The 20242-nt window shown below is 40.5% G+C and overlaps 1 long non-coding RNA gene across 1 annotated transcript; it reads left to right on the top strand.

The window, feature by feature from the left end:
* The first annotated feature begins 3900 nt into the window (after positions 1–3900).
* LOC136335121 (uncharacterized) lies at positions 3901–19941 on the top strand. The gene is made up of 2 exons (XR_010731271.1): positions 3901–4085; positions 18618–19941. It is a non-coding gene; the product is annotated as an uncharacterized lncRNA (long non-coding RNA).
* The last annotated feature ends 301 nt before the right edge of the window (positions 19942–20242 follow it).

The following is a 20242-nucleotide window of genomic DNA, read 5'->3' as shown; positions in this document are numbered from 1 at the left end:
TATTCATCTGTTTGTGCTCAGCTACATTTCTACCTTTCTATACTCTTCTTGGTTATCATAGAGGGCCAAAAGTCTATCAGACACTTTCTCAGAACCTCTGGTCAGGTAGCTTCCACTTAGGTTCTGACAATGAAAGATAGAGGATGGAAAAAGGCATGTATGAGGGTTTTTTCCCTCTCTTATTTCTGGCTTACTTCTGGACAGCAGTAGCTGTGGACAAGAGCGGGCCCCTGAGTTCCTGTGTGGTTCCAGATATGACCATAGCAGCAGACACTCTGGAAGTCACAGAACAAGTGATCCTGGACTCTGGTTGTGGAGGGGGCAACAAAAGAAGCAGGTGTCTTCAGGTCTCAGGGGTCCTGCAATGTCATGGTGGTGGTAGTGCCAATGAATGGCAGCATCATCAGAAACAGGTAAGCCAGCTGGCTCATCTGTACAATAGGCATGGGCTCTGACCATTTATTCATTATTTGTTGCTGTGTAGCACATTACTCTCAAACTAAATGGCTTAAAACAACAAGCATTTGTGATCTTACAGCTTTTGGTCAGGAATCTGAGCCTGGCTTACCTGGATATCTCTGGCTCATGGTCTCTCAGAAGGCTGCTATCAAGATGTCACCTGGACAGTGGTCATCTCCTTGCCTGCCCGGGAGGATTCTATTCCAGGTTCACGCACACAGCTGTTGTCAAGCTTCAGATCCCCGCTGCCTTTTGATGGGAGACATTGGTTTCTCAGCAGGCGGACCCCTTGACAGGGCAGCTGGCTTCCCTCACAATGAATGAGCAAGAGAGGGAGAGGGTGCCCAATACGGAAGCCGCAGTGCTTTGTGTTCTAATCTCTGATGTGATATTTTATCATTTTATTGTATTCTGTTCATTAGAATCAAGTTACTACATAGGTCCAGCCCACACAGACTATTTACTGAGTACTTACTATGTGCCAGGTCCACACACTCTGTTCCTTCTGTTGTAAGCCATAGGCTAGTCTGAGTTCAGAGGTGCTCTCTCAGCATTTCTGAGCTCCCCTTGAGGCTGAGGAACATTAGAAGCTCCCCTGCTCTGAGCTGTTGATCTGATCTATCCACTTAACCAAGTCACCCATAGCTGCACAATTGCTCCGTCCCTTACTGGATGTGCAGTGTATCTGAGAAACTTGAAGTTTCCCCTGAATTCTGCCTAGGAAAGGGAGACACAGAAGTTTCTGCAACACCCCCAAACCTGTCAGGGGTTCTGTATGCAAACTGCGGCCCCTCTTTCTACTCCCAGAAACTTAACCTGTATCAGGGAAACAGACCTTACATCATCCCAAATCTGTGTCTAACCTGTGGTTTATGCTCTCTGGTCCTCCAGATTCCTTGACTTTTGACAATCAAAGCCAAGCATGTCCACTAAAACACAAACAACAACAACAAAAAACTTTTCACCTAAGCAGTGCTCTTACAAAAGTAATTTAACTCTTAACCCCACTATGAATTTTTAAAAGAGAGAGAGAGAGAGAGAGAAAGAGAGAGAGAGAAAGAAAGAAGGCAGGAGGGAGGGAGGGAAAAAAAAAAGAAAAATCCAGCTCCTTTTTTTTTTTTTTTTTACAGAGAGAGAGAGAGAGTCAGAGTGAGGGATAGACAGGGACAGACAGACAGGAACGGAGAGATGAGAAGCATCAATCATTAGTTTGTCGTTGCGCATTGCGACACCTTAGTTGTTCATTGATTGCTTTCTCATATGTGCCTTGACCGTGGGCCTTCAGCAGACTGAATAACCCCTTGCTTGAGCCAGTGACCTTGGGTCCGAGCTGGCGAGCTTTTTGCTCAAGCCAGATGATCCCGTGCTCAAACTGGCAACCTCGGGGTCTCGAACCTGGGTGTTCCGCATCCCAGTCTGAAGCTCTATCCACTCTGCCACCGCCTGGTCAGGCCAGCTCCTTTTTTAATACCTCTGCTCAAGAGTCTAGCTGTCTTCCCCTGAGGCAAGTGCATTAAGATGATCACTGATATCTCAGTGGTGGAATGAAAGGTAAGGAACAAGAAAGCTGGAGTGTAGGGCCTCAGTTAATATCTCAGATATGATCCACTACAATGTGTGTCTTAGGACATATTCCCCCTTAATTATATTATACTTATATAATTTATATCAGTATTTATAGCATGTTAAGGCTTCTGCTACATGTTGCAGGCTGCTTTCCAAATTGTTGTAACTGTTTGATTACAGAAAGATGCTATATTTGGATTAAACCCTGGTAAAGCACATTAAAGACTCCTGCACCAACCTTGAAAAGGTTGTCTACACTAACTATCAACACTTCCTCACCTCTTAACTCATTCCTCAACCCACTGTGGTTGGGCTTCTGCTGAAACCTCTCCGTTAAAACTGTCAAGGCTCCTGTTGCTAAATCTAAGTCCTTCTCTCATTTGATTTCTCAGAAGCGTTTGACAGTTTTGTACTCCTCTTCCACGAAGCTTCTGTGCTCTCCTGAGTTCCACTTCCATTTTTCAGTCTCCTTTGCAGGGCCATGCTCCGCTCTCTGGCCTACGCAGGGCTCTATTTTAGGTCCAAGGACCTTCTCACACTAAAAACGCTGCTCAGGTAATCTCATACATCCCCACTTCTAGCTGCCGGTGCCTCCTAAACCTCCGTCTCAGCTCTCTCCAGGGTCCTATATCCAACTGCTACTGTATAGGCCACCCCAGTAGGTCACAGACCATCTTAATAAAACAATGTTGAAACTAAACTTATCCTCCTCCACCCCCATTTCACTCCACATGAAAAGGTAACTAAGCCAGAACTGACACCATATTCTCCCTCATTCCTCACATTTAACTTCCAAGTCTTCTGGATTGTAGCTCTAGATGTCTATTAGACATGTCTGTGCCCGCTGCCACCACAAGCCCAGACCCCTGTGAATCCGTGCCTGTGGTATTGGAACACTCTCTTAATTTGACGCCCTGCCTTGAGCCAGGCTTCCCTCCAACCCATTCTATGCTGCAAGAGTGAGCTTTCTGGAATGCAAATCTAATTACACAGTCCCCAGGTCATCTGCAGTATGTCCCCCGTGCTTCAGAATAAAACCCAAGCCCCTTGCTTCCTGAGGCAGTAATTAGAGGTGTATGTGAATTTTAGACAATTAGTACATAGTAAAATAGATTCTGTGTGATGCACAACTCTATGAATTTTAAGACATGTTTAGTTAGATTTTGTGGCCACCCCAACTATCCATCACCCCCCAAAAAATCCTTCGTGCTCTTTCTTATAGTCAGGCCTTCTCCCATCCTTAACCCCTGAGAATCACCGACCTATTTTCCATAGCTATAGGGTTTTCTTTTAAAATAAAAACGGGAATGTAATTTTTTGAAAAAGTAAAACGAAACCCCAGCCCCTAAAGTGGCTTTCATGCCTTTGCCTAACTCTCCTCCCTCACTTCCAACAACTATCCCCTACCCCGCTCAATCGGAATGAACTATTTTCAGTTTTGGGGTGAGCTCCAAGCTTTCTTCTAACTAGGCCACCTCCTCCCAACTCTTCTGGAGAGGGGCTCACAGAGTGCGCCGCGCAGTGCCTAGTACTTCATTATAACACTTGCAGGCTGTTGTAATGGCCAGGTTGTCTCTTCCCTCAGACAGTCCCTTCTGCTCAGCGATGTGCTTTGCCCTATTACATATCAGCTTTTCTGGAGGGGCGGAGCACGGCCACCAGCACTCCTCCAAAACTCGGCACTCGCTGGGCGTCGGGCCTTTGCTGGCCCGCGCTGGGCGCTAAGTTTCTAAGGCAGATAGAGCATGCGCACCAGGGCGGGGCGGGCTGCGGGCACCCCGCCCCCCGCGCGTGCAGAGGAGGGGCGGGCCTCGGCCGCTCGCGCTCCCCTCCCCCACTCCTGTCTGCACTTGCGCACTCGGGACAACCGTTGCGGGGTGCCCAGGGCCCTGAGGTGGGACTGTCGGCAGCCGCCGCCCTCCCTTTCTGGTCCTGAAGTACCCGGCCTGCTGGCCTCAGGACATTCCCGTCGCATGGCGGAGTGCTGCGGCCGATTCCCATGAAGTCCTTAGTCTTAGTTGCGCTGTTGCTATGGAGTTCGTTTGTGCTGGCGCATCCGAGTGAGTGACCCGGCCTGATCCCGGGCCCGCCGAAGTTCTGGCTCTTCTTTGTCCTGGTTCTGTACTCCTCCCAACTGTCCAGGGTCCTGGCCTCCGATGCCGGGGTGTGTCCCTCTTCTGGCGACCTCCTGCCCGCTGCAGGGCTGACCTGGCGACACGGTGATCCAGGCAGTGAGTCCCAGGCTTGACCCATGTGGGGCTTGCGGGTGAAACCTGTTACCCCGCTGGAGATGGTCCTTGATGATACCCCAGCCCTTGTCCTCGGGAGAGAGAGTCACTGCACGTGTGATAAAGACGCGGAGGGCAAGCTACAGCCCGCGGGTCCACGTGGCCTGTTTTTGTAGGGCTGGCTGGCCAAGAATGGTTCTTATATTTTTAAGTGTGATCTTTAGTGACATGTGAAAAAGTATGAAATTCCAACTTCATTGTTCATAAAGGAAGTTTTATAGGAACACAGCCACACTCATTCCTTTATGTATTGCCCATGCTGCTCTCCTTTGTTACAACAGCAGAGTTAAATAGCTGCCACAGTGACAGTATGGCATGCGAAACCTAAAATATAAGGTCTAGTGGAAAGTTCTGTCCATTTTTGGAATAAAACAAAATACAAATATTTCTTACTGTCAATAAACTTTATTAAATAGTATAATTGCTATTATTAATGATTTCTTGCCAGCGTGAGGGCAATTTGTATATCCCATTTTTTAAAAATGTTTTATCTTTTGATGCGAAAAATTGAACCAGTGCTTGTTTGATATCTTCTTCATTTTTGAATTTTTTGCCCTTCAAAAAATTTTGTAAGGACTAAAACAAGTGATAGTCGGAGGGTGCTAAGTCCGGAGAATATGGTGGATGCGACATACATGCTTCTGTAGCATTTCTTCCTTGTTGAAATTCATAAAAATTACAGTGGCAGAAATGAACTTTATCAGTAGCCATGGGTATACTATCGCTTCACACATAAGACTAACGTGAATCAACTTTGTTTTGGTTAATTTGCTACGTCAGTATGTATACATTAAGTGATAAAAATAGAGAGGCATACATGCACCAAATAAACGTGCTTACGTGTCGAAACTTGTGATAGAAATGGACAGAACTTTCCGCTAGACTTTATATTTAATGTCTGGCCCTTTATAGAAAAAGTTTAACCCCTGTGGTAAACATGGAGAACACATGGATTGTGGGCCACAGAGGTCCAGGATACTCATGACCCACTGTGCACCCCCACAGGATATCCTTGGAAACACAGCTTAAAAACCTTTGTTAAGTCCAATTGTAACTTACAACCTATCCCTCCTTAATACTGAAAAGTAATAAGGTCAAATTCAGGGACGCTAAGACTACAATATTAGCACCTTGAGGATTTAAATAGTTAAGTTCAGCGTCTGATACCTGATAATTCAGATATGACTTGTGGCTTGTTCATCTAGTCTAACTGTAGTTCATTATAGCATTTTGTAATGTTAGGGTTTGATTTAACCAAATAAATAAAATTTAATAGGTAGGTGTAAAGTACTAAAGTGCATGAGTTATTTCAGAATTGTTAAAAGGTTTTAGTTAAAAATTATATTTTGCCTGACCTGTGGCAATGCGATGGATAAATCATCGACCTGGAACACTGAGGTCTCTGGTTCGAAACCCTGCACTTGTCTGGTTAAGGCACATATGGGAGTTGATACTTCCTGCTCCTCCTCTTCTCTCTCTCTCCCTCCTCTCTAAAAAAACAAATAAATTAAAAAAAATTTTTTTAATTATATTTTAAAAATGAAAATATAACACGACCTAAATCAGGAATAGTAGAGGCAAAAGCTTTGGATAAAGTGTCTTAGATAACTTAAGTTAGCCCATTAAATACTAGCATTTATTATAGTTTGTTGTTTTAAACAGAAAAAGAAAAAAATTTTAATGTTCTTTACTGCAAAAGAATGGAACATACTGACGATGATACTATCTTTTCTTGATGTCTGGTGGTCATTATTACTGATACTAGTTATTGCATTTTTGTAGTTGTAGATCAGTAGATCACAACTGACTAACATATATGGAGAGTTTGGTTTAGGTGACATTGTTAACTGTCATACAGTATACTCTGGGACTGCTGAATAGCAATCCCTGCATAGTCACTTAACTCCAAGGGGCCTTCTACCAAACTTAATAATTTCATGGCTTGTTCTTTTTCTTTGAACCCTCTTTCCTAAACTTTTTAAAGTCTTGTGGGGAATGAAAGGATATGTCTCAAAAAGGAATGATATTGTGTTGAAAAAATATATGAGACATAAGGGGCCTGGAGTATTGGCTCAGTGGTAGAGCATCAGCCGGTCATGTGGATGTCCTGGTTCAATTCCCCGTCAGCACACACAGAAGAAGCAACCATCTGCTTCTTTACACACACACCCACTCCCTTCTCTCTCTCTGTCTCTTTCTTCTCCTCCCACAGTCATGGCTCGGTTGGAGCAAGTTGGCCCCCGGAGCCAAGGCTTGCTACATGGCCTCGCCTCATGTGCTAAATATGATAGGTCAGTTGGGAAGCAATGGAGCAACAGCTCCAGCTGGGCAGAGCACCTCCCCACTGGGGGCTTACCAGGTGGATTCTGGTTTGGCGCATATGGGAGTTTGTCTCTCTGCCTACCTGCTTCTCACTTAAGGAAAAGGACATAAGGAAAATATGTACAGGTCATAGGCCATACAAGATATATTATAAAATGTAATTTACCTCTTTTCCATAGAAGTAGATGGAGGAATATGTAGGCAATGTAACATGGCTAATTCATCTGTCTCTGTGTCTCTCATTCTCTTTCTCTAAGTAATTTCAATTTTTTTTTGAAATAAGTATACAAAAAGAAACCAGACTTATTGTATTTAATTTAAATAGGTTATTTATTCTTTATTTTATACGGACACTATTCCAACCATTTTTGTGTGTGAGAAAATCATAGAAAAAAATAAAGGCTTCTCATGCCAAAGAAAAGGCATATGAGTTTTTATAATGAAAAATGCAACTTTAACAATTTTTTTTCTAGAATCTAAGAGATTTTAGGTTATTTTATACAAAAATCCTTGGTGTTAAGTAATTACATATTTGTGTGTGTGTGTGTGTGTGTGTGTATTTTTCTGAAGCTGGAAACGGGGAGAGACAGTCAGACAGACTCCTGCATGCGCCCGACCGGGATCCACCCGGCACACCCACCAGGGGCGACACTCTGCCCACCAGGGGGCGATGCTCTGCCCCTCCAGGGCCTCGCTCTGCCGCGACCAGAGCCACTCTAGCGCCTGGGGCAGAGGCCAAGGAGCCATCCCCAGCGCCCGGGCCATCTTTGATCCAATGGAGCCTTGGCTGTGGGAGGGGAAGAGAGAGACAGAGAGAAAGGAGGGGAGAGGGGTGGAGAAGCAAATGGGCGCTTCTCCTATGTGCCCTGGCCGGGAATCGAACCCGGGTCCCCTGCACGCCAGGCCGACGCTCTACCGCTGAGCCAACCGGCCAGGGCCTAATTACATATTTTGACAATCTCAGTTGTCTTGTAACTGCTGATTCCTTTCGAATAGGCCCAACCCACCTTTAGCTAGTACGTGTTGAATCTAAACTTAGTGTGACATGATTGACACTTGGGTGTAGAGCAGCCTGCATTCTTTTACATGTACACACATCCTAGTGGTGCTTGATAAATGCCTCTGTACTATATATGTAAGTTTATATATATTCAATTAATTTACTTGCATCTGTCGTTTTCATTGTTTGTTATAGTTTCTAATTTCAAAAATCATTCCTTTTTAATGTTTGCAATGTATAACTTGCTTTTTTAAAATGAGAATTATTTTTGCTTTTTAAAAAATGTATAAATTTTAAAGTATTGTTAACATAATTGCTATATATTTAAGTACTATTAACTACTATTAAAATAAATTATATGATTTGCCTTATATAGTTTGAAGTCAATAAATATTTGTGGGCCCAAAGGTATAAAATAAGAAGACTGTGAGGCTTCCAGTTAAGGAGTAGGTAATTGTGGTACTACTCTCAACGTCCCATGACGACATCAAAATTACAACTAAATTACAGAACAACCTCATTCAAAATGACCTGAAATCTAGCTGAGCAGAAGTCCTATAACTATGGATGTACAGAAGGTACATTGAGAGTGGTAGGAGGGGCTGAGACACAGAAATGTCTGGTCCCATACCCACTTGTGACAATTAAAAATTGGGAGAAATATGTCAGTTGTGAATGTATCCCCTGAGGAGCGAGAGGTCCCAGCCGCATACTGGGCTCCCCAGCACAGGGTGCCAGGGCTGGGAGAATAAATCCCCATGACTTTTGGCTGTGAAAACCAGCAAGATTGTAGCTGAGTGAGATGGAGGGCTTCTGGAGTCCAAGGCATTGATCTTAAAGAGCTGATACATAGACTCACTTGGACTCACTTGCTCTGGGCTCCAGCACTGGGGCACCAGCTCAAAAGGTGCCAGGGTCATACAGAGAGAAACTGCACTATTTGGCTTTAATGTGGGAGCTGGAAGGGCAGCTTTCTCTCAGAGGTACTGGCAGAGGCCGTTGTTCCTTCACTGAGCCCCCCCACCCCTGCAGGCTCAGGCAGGAACTACATCTGAGTCTGCATCAACCTGGCTAACACTGTTCCTCATGCCCTGGTGATTCCCTAAGACTCTACCTCCTGCCAGTGTTTTTTTCCATACAAAGGGTCTGTCTTGGCTGATGCTGCCAACTTTCCTAAAATCCCTGGAAGGTCTACATACCTCAAAAAAGCAGCATCTGGCCTTGTCATGCACTGTACTTCTTTCTAAGTGCCCCAGGCCAGGCACTAGTGACACCTAGCCTCGTTTCGGCTTGGCCTCAACAAGAACCTCCAAGAAGAGTACAAGTAACAGTCACCTGCAGAATGCTTTGTAGCTCATGCCCAAGTAGTATTAGGGTTAGGACTGGCCCTTGGGCATCCCCAGAGCCAGCACACTGGGTGGACAACTTCAGACCATGCCAGACAGAGCACCACCCAATTACCTCCACGAGGGACACAGTTAAGGGTAGATTTGTCAGGCAGGAGAGTGCCAACAAAGTGAGTCCTGTTGGCTTCTGCACAGCAGCTCCTCTGCTGTAGCTGCAGCCAGTCCTTGAAACTGTTGACCTGGGGGTAAATCCCTCTCATTGATGTGCAGCTACAGCAGGAGGGTGCACACAGCCCACACAGGGGCACACCTGGAGTGCCCAGTTCAAGCGGTCAGGAGGCTGTGAAACTGGGCCCTACGGGACATCTACTACACAAGGCCATCCTACCAAGTCTGGGAGACATAGCAGCTCTACATAATACACAGAAACAAATACAGAGCCATTCAAAATGGGGAGACAAAGAATCATCTCCAAAATGAAATAGGAAAAATCACAAGAGAAAGAACTAATTGAAATGGAGGCAAGCACTCTACCAGTTTCAGAGTTCAAAATAATGATTATGAGGATGCTCAAGAAACTTAAGGAAGAAAGGATAAACTCATTGAAAACTTCAATAAAGACATTGTAAGCATTTAAAAAAGGGGCATAGAAATCATAAAAGGAACCAGTCAGAAATGAAGAATACAGTATCTGAAATGAAGAATACACTTGTAGGAATCAACAGATTAGATCCGTGGTAGTCAACCTGGTCCCTGCCGCCCATTAGTAGGCATTCCAGCTTTTATGGATGGGCAATAGCAGAGCAACCAAAGTATAAATAAAAGGATAGATTTAACTTTAGTAAGTTATTTTATAAAGATTTATTCTGCCAAACTTAGCGAAAATCCGACATAAAGTACTTGGTAAGTAATTATCATATGCTTTAACTTGCTGTAACTCTGCTTTATAAATTTTATAAAGTAAGGTTACTTCCCTACTTTATAAATTATCATTACTGTGGAACCAGTGGGTGGTTAGAAAATTTTACTATTAACAGAGATACAAAAGTGGGCAGTAGGTATAAAAAGGTTGACTACCCCTGGATTAGATGAAGCAGGGGACTGAATTAGCAATTTGGAAGACAAGATAGCAGAAAACACCCAATCAGAGCAGAAAGAAAATGAATTTAGTTTAAAGGACCTCTGGAACAATATCAAGTGTAACAACATCCACATTATTAGGGTACCTGAAGGAAAAGAGAGCAAGGGATTGAGAACCTATTTGAAGAAATAACATTTGAAAATTTTCTTAACCTGGTGAAGGAAAGAGGAACACAAGTCCAGAAAGCAGAGAAAGTCCCAAACAAGATGAACCCAAGGAGGTCCACACCAAGACACATCATAATTAAAATTCAAAAAGTTAAAGACAGAATCTTAAAACCAGCAAGAGAAAAAACAGTTAGTTCCCTTCAAGGGAGCTGAGACTTCACAGGCCAGAAGAGATTGGCATAAAGTATTCAAAGTGGTGAAAAGTACAGACCTACAACCAACACTACTCAACCCAGCAAGGCTATTGGTTAAAATTAAAGGAGAAACAAAGAGCTTCCCAGACCAGAAAAAGAAAAAGGAGTTCATCACCAACAAATCAATATAATATGAAATGTTAAACGGACTTCTTTAAAAAGAAAGGAAAGCCTGACCAGGCGGTGGCGCAGTGGATAGAGTGTTGGACTGGGATGCAGAGGACCCAGGTTCGAGACCCCGAGGTCCCAGCTTGAGTGTGGGCTCATCTGGTTTGAGCAAAAAGCCCACCAGCTTGAACCCAAGGTTGCTGACTCCAGCAAGGGGTTACTTGGTCTGCTGAAGGCCCGTGGTCAAGGCACATATGAGAAAGCAATCAATGAACAACTAAGGTGTTGCAACGCACAATGAAAAACTAATGATTGATGCTTCTTATCTCTCTCTGTTCCTGTCTGTCTGTCCCTGTCTATCCCTCTCTCTCTGAAAAAAAAAAGGGGGAAAAAAGAGGTACATTGATGTAGATAATAAAATAGCAATAAATATTACCTATCAATAATCACTTTAACTATAAATGGATTAAATGCTCCAATCAAGAGAAGGTAGCTAAATGGATAAGAAAACAAGACCCATATATATGCTGTCTATAAAAGACCCACTTGAGATAAAAGACACACACAAAGTTAAAGAATGGAAAAAGATATTTCATGCAAACAGAAATAACAAAAAAAAAATGCTGGGATGGCAATACTTAGACAAAATAAGCTTTAAAACAAAGGCTATAACAGAAGACAAAAAATGACATTGTAATGATAAAGGCATTAATCCAACAAGAGGATATATAACCCTTTTAAACATCTGTGCACCTAACATAGTAGCACCTAAATATATAAAGCAAATATTGATAAACATAAAAGGAGAAATAGAACTACAGTCATAATAGAGGATTTTAACACCCCATTGACACCAATGGATAGATCTTCCAGCCAGCCAGAAAATCGAAAAGGAAACAGCAGTCTTAGACCAGATAGATTTACTTGGTATTTTTAGAGCATTTTACCCAAAGCAGTAGAATATATATTCTTTTCAAGTGCACATGGAACATTTTTTAGGATAATCTCATATATTAGATGACAAAAGAAATCTCATTAAGAAGATTGAAATCATATCAAGCATCTTCTCTGACCACAATGGTATGAAACTAGAAATCAATAGGAAAAAACACTGAAAAACACACAAACACATGGAGGCTAAATAACATGTTACTGACAAATGAATGGGTTAACAGTGACGTTAAAGAAATCAAAAGATACCTTGATAAAATGAAAATAAAAACACAACAATCCAAAACCTATGGGACACAGTGAAAGCAGTCCTAAGAGGGAAATTCATAGCAATACAGGATTACCTCAAGAAACAAGAAAAATATCAAATGAACAATCTAACCTTACACTTAAAGGAACAAGAAAAAGAACAAACAAATCTCAAAGTGTGTAGAAGGAAGGTGAGAGCAGATATAAATGAAATACTGTAAAAAAATATATGAAAGATCAATGAAACCAAGAGCTGACTCTTTGAAAAGGTAGACAATAGTAACCCTTCCTATTAATAAGCTTTAACCAGAATCATAAAGAAAAAGAGAGAAATCAATAAACCTTTAACCAGACTCAAGAAAAAGAAAGAACTCAAATAAAATCAGAAATGAAAGAGAAGTAACAACTGACATCACAGGAAACAAAAAGGAATGAAATACTGTTACATGCTACAATACAGATAACCTTAAAACCATGTTAAGTGAAAGAAGTCAATAACAAAAGAACACATTTTGTGTGATTTCATTTATATGTAATGTGTAGAATAGGCAAATCCATAGAGAAAGAAAGTACATTAGTGGTTGCCTAGGCTGGGGAATAGGGGCAGTTGGGAATGGATTTATTGTGGGGTGCTGAAACAGTTTTAAACTTAGATTGTGATGACTTAGTTGTAAAACTGTGAATTAAAAACCATTGAACTGCCTACTTTAAATATGTATTAGGTAAATTTGAAGGTATATTAACATTGCTTAAGATGGTAATTTACTTAAAATTATGTTAATGCAATGTTACTTTAGAGATTGATAAAATCCAATAAAATAAAATTAATAGAACTTAAACAAATTCAGTAACTTATGTGATTTAAAGTAGGCCATTTAGCAAGGGCCAGTTAGAAGACATGCGGGGGCTTCCTGAAAATTGGAATTCCTTAACTACAATGTTTATGATGTTCTTTTAGATAAACTTCTGACTTAGAAATTTTGAAAAATACAGTTAAAGCTATATCTTTAATTATTATAAAAACTTCCTTCTTTGCCTAAAATAACTTGTATTTCCCAGATTTTTACCTTAATAATTATTAAACAGTGACATCAGAGAAATGGCGCAGTGAGGAGTGCTCCCTATACCTCTACCTGAAACTTCAACAAATTCAACAACTAGAGACAGAAAAATAATCTCAGGAGCATCTGAAATACACATACATCAAACAAAGGTATGATTGGGCGAAAAGGTGGCTGAATATAGAATCCACTCTGAAGGAAATAAGACAGAGAACGAAGTATTCTGCTTTCCTCACTGACCTGAGGAAGGGCTGCTTTCACTTGGAACTGAGAGAAAGCGAGGGCTGGGGGCGTGGAAAAAGCTGGGTTAGGGCAGAGATGTTCAAGCTGAGAGTGTGCCCGTGGCTCAGCCCACGTGGAGCTAATGCCAGTGGCAGACCCCGGCAGAGGTGGGCGAGCAGTTTCCTTGTTTCTTCCCGGTATCCTGGTAAGTGAGCACAGGCAGTGTGCGAGTGGATGCACCTGGCGCTTCAGGCATGGGTGTCCGCATTCCCGGACGGAGGGGCTGGATCAGAGACTGTCAGTAGTGACCCTCTGTGTGGGCTGTGACCAGTTTCTGAATAATCCTGGCTTCCCTACACCTGGACCTGTTTGGGCCAGCACCTCTGACAGCCATACAGGCTAACAAAGCACACTCCTGGGGAAGAGAACTGCAGAAGTGGTGTGGGAGAAGGGCGCGCAGGTGGCTTGCAGACAGCCTCTGGAGAGCAGACTGAGGCACACTACACATGCCCGGAGGCTCATAGAAAGACACCTAAAAGGCAATCGGCTCCCAGCCTTGCCTGATTACACTGGTGGCTCTGGATGGCAAAGCCTTACCCAGAGGGGATAAAGGGGGTATTTGGCAGCTCTTAGAGCCTCTTGCTTTCCAGGCAGTGGCTGGGGCAACTTCACAGCTGGGTCCCAGTCTGCTGGTTCAGGAAGAAGAGATTTGGGGAGAGGCTCCGGGAAAACAGACTCTCCCATTGCCGGAGCCTGCAAACGCTAACAAGCCCCACCTACTAATGGACTGAGGCCTAGTTTATGTCATCACCATAGCAATACAACAGCAAATCTCTGCCTAAGAGTGCCACAGGGGCAGAACCTGGGGTACAGCGCCACTGGCAAAAAAGAGAAGAAAAAGGAAGATAACTTCTCTAAACCCAGTCTATAACTTTTTCCATTTTTTTTCTTATATTTTTTATCCTTTTTTTTTCCCCTTCCACCTTGGTCATTTTATCCTCTTTCCATTTTATTATTTTCTTTTCATTTTGAATGTTATTACCCATAGGTGTTATCTTTTCTCTTTCACTTTTTCTCTCATTCAAATCTCACCCACAAACAAATTATTTTATTCTAGATTCAGATTTTTTTCTTTGTGGCATTTTGTGTGCTTTTTACTTTGCTCTTTATCTCTTTAGCATTTCCCCTAACTCTGGCTCTCCATTCTATAGTTTTTGTGCCACTTAATACAATAGAATTTTCATTTTTCACTGTATTTTTTTTTCTTTTCTTACACTATTTCTCTCACTCGACCATCATTTACAAACAAATTATTTTATTCTTGATCCAAAATTTTCCTTGTGGCATTTTGTGGGTTCTTGACTCATTTTTTACCTTTGTCACCACCCCCCCCCAACCTAGGCCCTCCATTCTACGTATTTTTGTTCCACTTAGCACAATAGAATTTTAAGTATTTCAATGTATTTTCTAAAAAAAATTTTTTTTATCAACTCTTATTAGTGTTATCAACAATACCACTCTCAAATACCATTAAAAAAAAAGAAATCGAGTATCATGGATACAAAAGACAGAGATGTAGCTCAGATGAGGAAAAATCTATAGAAAAAAATATTCAATAGCTTAGAAACCTTGGAGTTAAATGACAGAGAATTTAAAATTGAAGTCTTAAGAATACTTAGGGATATACAAGAAAGCACAGAAAGGCAAGTTAGGGAGCTTAAAAAACAATTCAATGAACAGAAAGAATACTTCACCAAGGAAATTGAAACTATGAAAACGAATCAAACAGAGATGAAAAACTCAATACATGAACTGAAAAATGAGGTAACAAGCTTAGCCAATAGAACAGGCCAGATAGAAGAGAGAATTAGTGACATAGAAGATAGGCAAGTAGAGGTACTACAGAGAGAGGAGAGACTCACAAATTAAAAAAATTGAGATAGCCCTACAAGAACTGTCTGACTCCATCAGAAAGAGCAACATAAGAATGGGTATATCAGAAGAAGAGAGAGAAAATGGAATGGAGAACATATTCAAATAATAGATGAGAACTTCCCAAGCCCGTGGAAAGAACTAAAACCTCGAATTCAAGAAGCAAACAGAACTCCGAGTTATCTTTTTTTTTTTTTTTTTTCATTTTTCTGAAGCTGGAAACAGGGAGAGACAGTCAGACAGACTCCCGCATGCACCCGACCGGGATCCACCCGGCACGCCCACCAGGGGGCGACGCTCTGCCCACCAGGGGTCGATGCTCTGCCCATCCTGGGCGTCGCCATGTTGCGACCAGAGCCACTCTAGCGTCTGAGGCAGAGGCCACAGAGCCATCCCCAGCGCCCGGGCCATCTTTGCTCCAATGGAGCCTTGGCTGCGGGAGGGGAAGAGAGAGACAGAGAGGAAAGCACGGCGGAGGGGTGGAGAAGCAAATGGGCACTTCTCCTGTGTGCCCTGGCCAGGAATTGAACCCGGGTCCTCCGCACGCTAGGCCAATGCTCTACCGCTGAGCCAACCGGCCAGGGCACTCTGAGTTATCTTAACCCTAACAACCCTACTCCAAGGCACATCATAATGAAATTGGCACAAACCAATGACAAAGAAAAAATTCTCAAGGCAGCCAGGGAAAATACAACATCTAAAGGAAAGCCCATTAGATTATCAACAGATCTCTCAGCAGAAACTCTACAAGCTATTATAGAAAGAGTGGATCCCAATATTTAAAGTTCTAAAAGAGAGAAACTTCCAGCCAAGAATACTACACCCATCAAAGCTATCCTTCAAATACGAAGGATAAATAAAAACATCACAGATACAGAAAAGATGAGGGAATTTATCATCAGAAAACCCCCACTTCAGGAAATACTAAAGGGGGTTTTCTGACCAGACACAAAGAACAAAACAAAAATACAAGTAAAAGCTCCATCAAGATCACAATAAAAACAAGATTTATCTGTGACAAACGAACAAAAAAGGGGAGAGGACAAAGATTAACAGTAGCAAAGGAGGATGGAGTGCAGAAGCACTCATGAAATAATGTACTACAATGAACATGATATGTGTGCTTTCCATTACTTAATGGTTACCACCCCTGAAAAAACCAACACAGAAGTACATGGCTTGAAAAAAGAAGTAACAGAGAAAAGAAGTATGGATTACAACCAAACAAAAACAAATGATAGAAAAATAAAAAAGAACCAAACAAGATACAAAACTATCAGAAAGCAATATATAATATGGCAATAGGAAACATATATATACTATGGAATACTACTCAGCCATAAGAAATGATGACATCAGATCATTTACAACAACATGGATGGACCTTGGTAACATTATACTGAGCAAAGTAAATCAGAAAAAACTAATAACTATATGATTCTATACACAGGTGGGACATAAAAATGAGACTCAGGGACATAAACAAGAGTGTGGTGGTTACCTGGGTGGGGAGGGGAAGGAAGTGGGTGGGGGGAGAGGAGGGCCCCAAAGAAAACCAGATAAAAAGTGACGGAAGACTATTTAACTTTGGGTGATGGGTATGCAACATAATCAAATGTCAAAATAACCTGGAGATATTTTCTCTGAACCTATGTACCCTGACTGATTAATGTCACCCCATTAAAATTAAAAAAACAAAAACAAAACATAACCAGGTAATTTTCACAAAATTTGTAATAAGAATTCTGATCTCAAGCCTGTTATGTATAAGATCAGCAAGAAAAGAACTCTAGTTAAGTTGACTAGTAAAATCTAATTACAAACTTTCTAAAAAACTAGTTTTAGTTTTGTAGATCTAATTGTGCCCCTATATACATGAAATATGTTCTATTTTGACAGTTTGAAAGTAAAGTTTTTTTAAATAAAAAAAATTATTAAACGATTAATACCCCCCCAAAAAACACAAACAAAAACAGTCTTTAGACCAGCAGATTTATTTTAAACATAACATGGAATTTTGTTTTCCTCTTCAGCATTCTTTCATACGGTTTTTTAAACCTGTTCCTTAAGATAAATGACTGGAGGCCAATTAATTTACACACTTGCCAGCTTGTGGCTCATACATTCAATCTTTCATTTAACAAGTGGTTTTTGCTTGTTTCCCAGGGCTCTAGACACTGGTTAGGCAGGGGATTCAAGGAACAAGGCAGACATTGTTACAGCTCTCCAGCAGCTGACAATATGCAGCAGTTAACAATCATTAAACAAATATATGTAGTTAAAATTATCCTAAATTCTATAAAGATCAATGTGCTAGAGAGAGACTAGTGAAGAATCTCAAGATCATAAAGTAAGGAATTCTAGATTTTATTGTTTAAAAAAATTTTGCCTTCTTGACTGACAAAATAAAAATTGTTTTTAACTTGTGTTTCTCTTGCAAACTGAATTTTAAGCAAGTTTTCATGCTTATTGGCATTTGTTACTCCATACCCTCTTGTTCCTTCTTTAACTGGCCATTCTATGAGAAGGAAATACATTTTCTGAATGTGTTACTTGTTGATTGAAATTTTATATTTTATTGCTCATTTTAAAATAATGATTTTATTATTTTCCTAATAAACTCAAAACTAATTAATTTGCCCTGTGTAAAGTGAATTTATTTTTTTGTAAGTCATTCACTATCAGTTCCTACCCATACTTGGGGTAAGAAAACATACTAAATTTACATCAGTTACTATTTCCAAATATACCTTCATATATGAAAGGATGCACTTTGGTCTGGTCCAGTTGTCAGTAGAACAAATTTTTGTATATTTTAAAAAATTTATTCATTATATTTTAATATTTACATATATTTTAAGGGGTTGTATTCTTCCCAATTTTATCATGATACACTTACTACTTTGTTGGCATCCTGTGTCATCTTTTATGACAAATTGTGTGGTTATTATTGTGTACCTGCTTTGAAGCAAGACAACATGTATTTGAATCCCATTCTTACCACTTACAAGTTGAATATAATCTTAGGCAAATTACTTGTCCTTTCTAAGTATCCTCTTTTTCCTCTTTATAAAAGCACATTCAAAGCCCTTAGTATAGTATCTGGCACATGGTGATTGCTAAGTCAGAGGAGTTGTGGTCTTTTCATTCACTGTTTTCTAATTTCCCCTTAAGATTTCATGCCACTTTGTTCTTAGTTGTTTTACCATTTTGTTTACTTTCCTATTATCTGTCATGTGACTAATTCTCCCTGTTCTATTTCAAGAAGAGAAATGCAGACCGCCTCAAGCTCAGCTATAACTTCCATATCTATGATTCCTACTAATCAAGCCTGCTTAGCGAGTAGCCATCCTGCTGACTAGAGGCACTGGAAAACAGCATTGTGGGTTTTCAAGGCTGAATTCTCACTTCAGCAATGTTCTGAGACTTTGATATGTTTGGTTGGATCACTAACTGGTAAAAATAGAAAAGATGTTATAAAATATACCGGTGTGGACTATAAGTATTCAAAGTTTAATAACACAACTTCTAGCAGAGTAGTCTGGTCTTTGTAAGAATTTGAAGTTTGTTCATCCTTCTAATTTTTTTTTTTTTTTTTTATTCATTTTTAGAGAGGAGAGGGAGAGACAGAGAGGAGAGACAGAGAGAGAGAAAGGGGGAGGAGCTGGAAGCATCAACTCCCATATGTGCCTTGACCAGGCAAGCCCAGGGTTTCGAACCGGCGACCTCAGCATTTCCAGGTCGACGCTTTATCCACTGTGCCACCACAGGTCAGGCATTGTTCATCCTTCTAGAACCTCCTAAAAAATTAAAGCAGGTTTTCACAGTGCGCAGGGCCATCTGTAAGGATAACTGAGGCTTGACTATCTTTTACTACCTTGCCTGCAAACATTTTTATAAAGACTGAGTTCACTTGCAGGAACAGTTCTGATTAGCAGAACTGAGAAGGCCAATATGAAACATACAGATATTTTAGGGGGACAAAAGTAGGAGGTTGAAGTGGGTGGGGGAGAGGATGGATTCAACAACAGAACAATGTGGAGACAAAGGGTACAAGAAGAAGGAGAAAAAGCAAGGTAGAAAACAGAGTGTCTGTTGAATGGCAGTCATGAACAAGTGTTTTAGTGTTGCCTGAGTCACAGTATAAAGGGATAATGAGTATTTTGGGTTTTTTTTTAGAAATCAACTAGCAGTAAGTTTCTCCTTTTCCTGACCTTTGACAATGTAATTCATCTAATAGTAACCTGGGTATCCTATTTACTGCTATTAGAAAAGTTAAACGATTAAAAATTGAATGCTTAACAGACTATAATCTAATGGAAATGTCTTCTTAAAAGCATTGAAGCATTTGTTGCTTGTAGATTTTAGATTTGAGTATGAATAATTGCTCAGAATCAATTGTTTTCAAAATTGATTAAAAATACATTTTATTATGGAAAAATTTCAATATATACACAAGTAGAAAGAAAGGTATAATAAATCTCTGTATATCTTTAACCAGCTTCAACTATTATTAACCCATAATTAATCTTGTTTTATTGATAGCTCTACCTATATTCTTTTTCCCCTCCCCACCCCAACTTTTCAGGCTTGGATTATTTAGACAGAAATTCCAGACGGCATGTAATATTATCAGTAAGTATTTCAACATGTAGAACTAAAATATAAGTACTTAAAAACACAACAATGTGAATTTTGTACCTAAAAAGATAATCACTCCAATATTATAAAATATCTGGTCCATGTTCAACTTTTCCTGATTTTCTCTCTCTTCCAGTTTGATTGAGTTGGGATTCAAATAAGATTCGTACATGTAATTTGTTGATATGTCTGTTAATTCTCTTTTAACTTGTAGTTCTTCTTTCATTTCTATTTTCCCTTTACTTTGCAATGTAATTGTTGAAGAAATTGAATCATATGCCCTGTAGTTTCTTACAGTCTAAATTTTGCTAATTACATACCCATCATGTAGTTTATATTTTCTTTTGCTGTCCCATGTATTTTCTGTATATTCTTAATTAGATCTAGAGAGACCTCTTAGATTTAAATTTGACCTTTTTTGAAAACTACATTGAAGGTGTTGTGTTCTTTCATGGGGATGCATGTCTAATTTTGTATCTCTCTGTGATATAATTAATCATTGATATTGATAATATCAATATTATAAGAGGACCCTCAGACCATACCCCACCTTCCTCTATCCTAAGGTCACTCTAGAGAGACAGTGGGGAATCTC

The sequence above is a fragment of the Saccopteryx bilineata genome, chromosome 4 (genome assembly GCF_036850765.1).
Source record: "Saccopteryx bilineata isolate mSacBil1 chromosome 4, mSacBil1_pri_phased_curated, whole genome shotgun sequence".
NCBI classification, from domain to species: Eukaryota; Metazoa; Chordata; class Mammalia; order Chiroptera; family Emballonuridae; genus Saccopteryx; species Saccopteryx bilineata.
This window is presented reverse-complemented; position numbering and strand designations above follow the sequence as displayed.